Source organism: Alligator sinensis, unplaced genomic scaffold (genome assembly GCF_000455745.1).
Source record: "Alligator sinensis unplaced genomic scaffold, ASM45574v1 scaffold297_1, whole genome shotgun sequence".
Lineage (NCBI taxonomy): Eukaryota > Metazoa > Chordata > Crocodylia > Alligatoridae > Alligator > Alligator sinensis.
In genome coordinates this window covers 2,343,639-2,350,376 of record NW_005841848.1, presented here as the reverse complement: position 1 = coordinate 2,350,376, position 6,738 = coordinate 2,343,639, and the positions used below count along the sequence as shown (strand labels likewise).

The 6,738-nt window shown below is 41.5% G+C and overlaps 1 protein-coding gene across 1 annotated transcript in view; it reads left to right on the top strand.

The window, feature by feature from the left end:
• ZNF277 (zinc finger protein 277) overlaps window positions 1–6,738 on the top strand; it is a 94,796-nt gene that overhangs the window by 47,557 nt on the left and 40,501 nt on the right. The gene's annotated exons all lie outside the window — the stretch shown is intronic.

Below are 6,738 nucleotides of genomic sequence, written 5' to 3'. Positions count from 1 at the left end.
TCAGCAGGACTACTTAGTTTTGGCCTCTTAGGAAGAGAGAGCAGAGGTTGCCCTAAGGGTTGAAACCTTCATTCCCATGCATATCATGGTGACCCCAACAATTGGGTTGCTAAGAAATGACAAAAGGACAGTTGATTCTACTCTGTTTCTGTTATGATCCACCCCAAATTCTTCCCCAGTAGCAGGGCAGAGCTCAAGTCTTTCACTATATTTTTGTACTGCTTAACACAAATACAGCCCAGGTGTAATTGGGACCTTTGTGCATGCCCACAGAGGATTATTATAGAGATGCACAGAAGGTGCAAATTGTCTGTAGAGCGGATCCATGCCATCTCCTCTGCAGTCCCAGGCTAACAAAGCTGTACAAAGAAATTCAGGATTTGACTTGTCCTTGCTCTTCTTAAAGGTAGAATGTGAAGTTAAAACAAAAACAGTGTTTGTGTCCTTCATTGCTGCCTTTGTATAAAGAATCCTTAATTATTTTTGTCCTTTTTTTAATATTAGAAAGAATAAATCCTGATTTTTTTTTTTTTATTTTATTTTATTTTTTTCCTCCTCTTATCCAAGAATTTAGCCTGAGACCTGAGCTGCAGCCCTAGCTGAGGCTAAGAAAGTCACAGCTTGGTTTTAGTAATAAAGACATTTAGTTTTTCACTTTCCTTTGCTGCGATCTGAGTATTGACTTGCAAGTTAAATAGTTATTTTGCTTTGTAAAGTCCTTTGCCGCTGAACAAATCTAACAATGAAGGGTTAGCTGGCAAGTAGGTTTGTGAGTTTTTTACAAAATAAAATACCAGAATTACACAGCTTCTGCTGAATTCTCCAGCCTCAGAATCCACACTTGTGTTCTGAAGGCTTATCTAAACATGAATAAAGGTTGGGGGGGTGGGTTGGTTGGTTGGTTGGTTTTGCAGGGGGAGGTTGTTTTTTAAAGGTGTTAGGTAACACTTTATTGATATGCCTTAAAACTCTAGCATAGAGAGGGAATGTCCATTATAAAGTGGGTAGAATATTAGCTAATCAAAACAAACAACACACTGGAAGGAAGTGTCATTTTAAATATTGCTTTATATTTTGGCATGGGTAAACCCACATGGTAGTTACTAACAATATGCACCACGGCTCCAGTGTTATCTCAAGGATTGCCTCTGGGTTTTTACACACTCCAACCTTGCTCAAGCTCATTCCTTATAGGCCACTTCCAAAATGTCTCCTGTCACCCTGATATTTCTACCGTTGGGGACAATCTTAATTCCTTGTGGCTCTTCTGTTTGAAGTGCATTGTTGCATTTTCCCTTAAAGTTTATGCCAACTTTGAAATCACTTGAAATATATGTGAAAAACTGGTATCCTTAACAACATTAACTGAATCTTTAAAACTTCACTCCATTGTCTTTCCAGTCATAGACACTGACTTTTACTTGTGCAGGGGGGACCTGCAAAAGTAAAAGTCAGCACATGTGATGATGGACATGTGGAACCAGCACTTACGAGGCTTAAGGTGGTAGACATGTGAAAAGCTTTATGCATTTCAGGTGAAAGCCCTCTTCCCGAGTGGGGGCCAGGGCACTCAGGCCCCACATACTTGGCACCTCTGCTTCCACTGTTTTGTCAAATATTTTTTTCTTTCCATGAAACTTGCTGCTAATGTGCTGGCTAACAGCCAATCCCATATGCAGCCTCCCTTGACCCTTCTTGGTTATGTTTGTGCTCAGCAACAAGGTCCTTTGGCCAAAATATTCACTTGACATCTTGGTACTTTTCAACAGGATGTTGCTACAGTATTCCATTGGATGCCAGGGAAAGTATCGAAAAGAAAATAGATCACTCTAGAGCAGTGGTTTTCAACCTTTTTTTCATTTAGTGGACCCCTAAAAAACTTTGAATGGAGGTGCAGTCCCTGTTGGAAATTTCGAATGGAGGTGCTGACCCCTTCGAATTGTAAGCATGAGTATTCACATATTTTTGATCATAGTCATCTTATGTGGACATGTAGATATAATTTGTGGACCCCCAGGGGTCTATGGAACACAGGTTGAAAACCACTGCTCTAGAAAGATCCAGTTTGGTGTTTTCCCTGTCTAGCATTCAACTCTGCTGCGGTCAGAGACAGGATACTGGGCCAGGTGGACCATTGGTCTGACTCAGTTTGGCACTTCCCATGTTCTTGCTCCATTCTATTAATCCTTACATATATGTCAAAGGTAGTCTTGTTCTTGTTTCTTTAATAGAGACATTTCTTTGTTTTTATTCTTTAAATCTAACCCAAATCACCAGAACCTTTGAAACTTTTATTCGTACAATCATGAAGGAAGCAGCTTCTGATCTGGTTCATTGTGTGAAATATATTTGGAAACTCAGTCCCTAGTGATTATTTAAAAATAATTAACAGGAAGTCCCTAGGCATACTTCAAATACAGGCTTAGACCAGGTTTGGAGGCTCAGTTGGGACTCACTGATGGTTGAAACTGTTACTTCTGCTTTTCCATATATTTTCCAAGCCTCTAATATTTTTGTTGCTCTTCTCCAGCCTCATTTCAGGTTGTCTATATCAGTGTTAAAGCACAATAATTGTAAACTAAGCACATCATTGCAGCTAAAACTTAACTGGTACTGAACAGAGTAGAATACAAATAGAGTAGAACAGAGTAAATAAATCCTATGTCTAGCATATAACGACTGTTAATGCAGCCCTAAATAACACTTGGGGTCGGTCGGTCTGTCTGTCTTGAAAGAGCATCATATTGTTGATTCATTCAGTTGAATGAATAACTTATGGTCCTTTCTCATCCTCATTCCCCCCCCCCAATCTCTCTTCTGCGGTACTGGAGCCTTACTAGTTATTCCTTGTTTGGCCTCTGCATTTGATTCCCACCCCCCCCCACCCCAAATATTGTTTTGTACCTGTTTTTATTGCATTTCATCTTGTTGATTTCAGAGCACATTTTCCAATTTATCAATAACTTTTTGAATTTTGATACTGTCTTCCAGAGTGCTTACAACTCCTCACAGCTTGGTCTTCATCTATATTTTTTTAAATGTACTTTCTATTCCATTCTCCAAATAACTAATGAAAAAAAAATAGAACTTGGCCCAGGAGAAACCCCTGCAGGACCCCAATTTTTGAAAATGCCTTCACAAAATGACACTGAATTATTCATGACAATTATTTGAAAGAAGTTTTGTTTCCACATTATGGTGATTCCACCTACACTATGTTTTCTCAATTTAATTTTCTGACTGTTGTATTGGGGCCATGTCAAATGTTTCACTTAAGTCAAGATATATGAAATCAGTTGTTTCCCCATTATTCACTAAGCCAGTTTTCCTGTCGAAGAGGGAAACAAGATTGGTTTGGCATTAATTGTGATTAAGATCATGTGGGCACCTTTTCTTGCCTGATGGTCCTCTTGGTCAGTGAGGGCCAACCTTTTTGGCAGCCATGTCACAAATTAGTCCTGTATCCTCCCTAAGTTCCACTTCAGTCCAATTCTCCTGTCCCATCTGCTGCTCCACTTTCTGCCCCCAGTCCTATGCTCTCTGATGGGAAGCTCAGTGTCACGCTGTGCGGTCCCAGCCATGCAGCTAGGAACCGCCTGGTGCTGGCTGCAGTGGGCTGGCTCCGGCAGGACGCAGTTCCTGGCTGCATGGCCAGGACTGCACAGCACAGCATTGAGCCAGCCCAGCTTGACCTGGCCCCCACAGAGTGAGGCAATTGTTGGTGATCTCCTCCCTGCGCATTCTTATCTGAGTTTCTGCTCTCAGATGGAGGGAGGGCAGAGGAGCAACCCCCTAGTTGCCAAGCCAGAAGCCTCTGCTGGGCAGGAGCTTCTAGTTGGGGGCTGGAGGTGGGACAGGGCCGGGTGGGCCTGGGTCCTGCAGCCGCTGGGTCCTGCCACTGGCACCTCATCAGTTTTGACAAGCAGCCACTGGCAGCTATTAATTTTCTAAATGTTAGAGGGGCCCCATAGGCCAGACAGAATGGCCTGGCAGGCCGGTTCCAGCCTGAGAGCCCTATTTTGCTCACCCCTGGCCTATACTGTTCTCTGTTTTCCTCTTCTAATATATTTACAGAACCTTTCTTGTTGCCATTTGTCCCCTATTAGCCATGACTTATAGACAGGCTAAAGTAAAAAATATTATCTCCACAGGTTAATGCGAGTTATTTATGCTCATGCATAGCCATAAGCCCTTGTTTCTTTTTGTATGACTGTTTTGATATTCAGCTTCTTAAGGAGCTCCCAATGTAGCTAGGTCAGTCTTGGTACTTCTCATCTCTTCTCCACATTGAGTAATTTGTCATTGGGCCTTCTAGTATCGTCTCTTTTCAGTACCTGTCAGGTTTCCTCATTTTCTATTCCTAGATTATCTTGCCATGAGACTGTTCCTACCAGTTTCTTGTTTGTTTTGAAGTCTGTTTTTAAGTATGTTATCCTTATTTTATTGCTGTCTTTCATCTCCTTATGATAACAAACTGTCATTTCATAATCACTTTAACTTGCTTCAATTTATCCTGCTTACTCTCCTTACTCCTGGTATTTGTTTAAAGATGTCTGAGAGGTTCTGCGGATTGCCCTATTATTCACTTTTTACGTTTCCCATGACACTTCCGGTTTCCCATTTCTCACCAGATTTCAGCCTTTTCACTAGGTCATTATTTCTTTTACTACTCTGTGGTTTCATGTCACCAAGTTTAAAGTTCTCTTTGCTCAGATGGAAAGTTGGCATCCTAGAATTATTTTTCCTTTCTTTGTCAGATGGGCCTTATCACTTCCCAGCAGTCCTCCTTCAGGGAACTCCATTCCTTGTTGGATGAAGTCAAAGGCAGCTCTCTACAGCCTGTGGAGTCACACATTCACTTCTTATTATTTATCTGTCACTGCCTGAGCCCTTAAGAGAACATTACCAGAATCCCTGGCACCTTCATCTTTGCTCCCTGAGCCTCTTAGTAATTTCATACTTGGAAATATCATTAGTGTATACATGGATGTGCAGCTTGAGATAATGGTCAAAAGGCCAGAGCCTCAGCCCTCACACTTGTTTCAGGTGAACAGGAGGATGTCCTGTCCATCTCAGAAGAAGACTTCCACTACTACTACTCTCCATCTCTTTCTCTTGAGGGTGACAGCCATGTACTGCACAACCTTAGACATGTGGTTTCATCTCTTCATCACTAGCTGCTGTCTGCTTCCCTTCTCTAGGTCCTCTTATTGCCTATGATTGAGCTTGTTGGGTGGAGGTATGAAAAGTGGCCAGCAGCCTGCCGTCCTCCTGCTGCTTTCCCCAACAGTACCACTGTGGTCCTCTTAAGCTGGCTAACTTCCTTCAGCCTGAATGTTTTTATCATGCATCCTGTTGTTGAAGGCCTTGTGATCCCAAAGAAACGCAGCTGAACCACTTCTGCCTGCAGCATGCTTACCTGCATCTTGAGGGACTCCACCAGTAGGCATCTTTCACACAATAATACTGGGGAGATGAGCTTTTAGAGATGGTTTGAAGAAAAAGGAGGTTTTCAGTGTACAGTTCTCAGGGAGACTTTTTCAAGCTTAGGACACCACACGGATAATGGTGTGCCGGGGAGAAAGAAAGTGAACAGTAAAGAGAGAACCTTGGGCTGAAAACAGAGTTTAACAACACTCATAGGAGACTCTGAGAAGTAGGCTAGGGACTGCAGGTCTGCATAATGTTTTGAGGGGGTTGATTGATTTGTTTTTGTATTTTTTGAGCTCTTAATTTATTTTTCTTCAGTTATCTCTCCTTTCCCTTCCCACAGTGACAAACATGGTATGTGCTGTAAAATGCAGGCAGTCAACCTCCACTGACACTGTAGAGGAATGGACTAAATTCTTCTCTGTTACTGTGGATTTACACCAGTGTAACTGGAAACTCATTTAATGTAGGGCTGCATATATCTGTCAACTAATCTACTCAAGCAGTCTTTGAGACCTGTGTAAATTTAGTGTTTCTCTAATAGTAATCTGTGTTATATACTACATCACACTTCTTCATTAAGTGTAAAATGTACCAGTGAGTTGTTGTTGTGATAGCTGTCTGCATTAACTAACAGCTGTTTTATTTACTTCGTTTGTCTGCGGCAACAGACAGTTCGTGTCTGTGAGCTCTCAGCAGGGAAATGTACCTTTTATTTAAGTAATTGGAAGAAACTGGAAATAGAGGTGCACAATGTGTGTTTGTAAGGGATCTTGAGAAATATTTACTTTCTGTGGACATTTTTAATCAGTATTATATAGGAACTGCCCTCCTTGCTAATCTGGAGCAGCACCTTATTCCACAAGTAAGCATGTTAATTTCAAAAGCCATTGTAATGAGTAGTTTACTACTCACTGTGAGTAATGGTGGCAAAATGTATCCTCTTCAGACCACTGACTGCATCCACTCCTGAATTTTTGTTGTATCTCATGCAGCAGAGATCTGATGATTATTCAGATGTTTTAAATGCTATCATAATATTAATAACAGCATAGTAGCTTTATCCCCTGCAGACAACGTTGTATATTTAAACAAATGGACCTTGAAATAATTTCCTGGTAGGGTGCAGCATCTCTTACAAAAGTGCAATATAATTTACACTGTATGTTGGACTTGTGATTCATAGACTAGAGAGCTTATGGTAGACAGGATCCTGCAAGCTATAAATAGATTAATAAATTCATAGATGCTAGGGTCGGAAGGGACATTGACAGATCATCGAGTCTGACCCCCTGCCCTGGGCAGGAA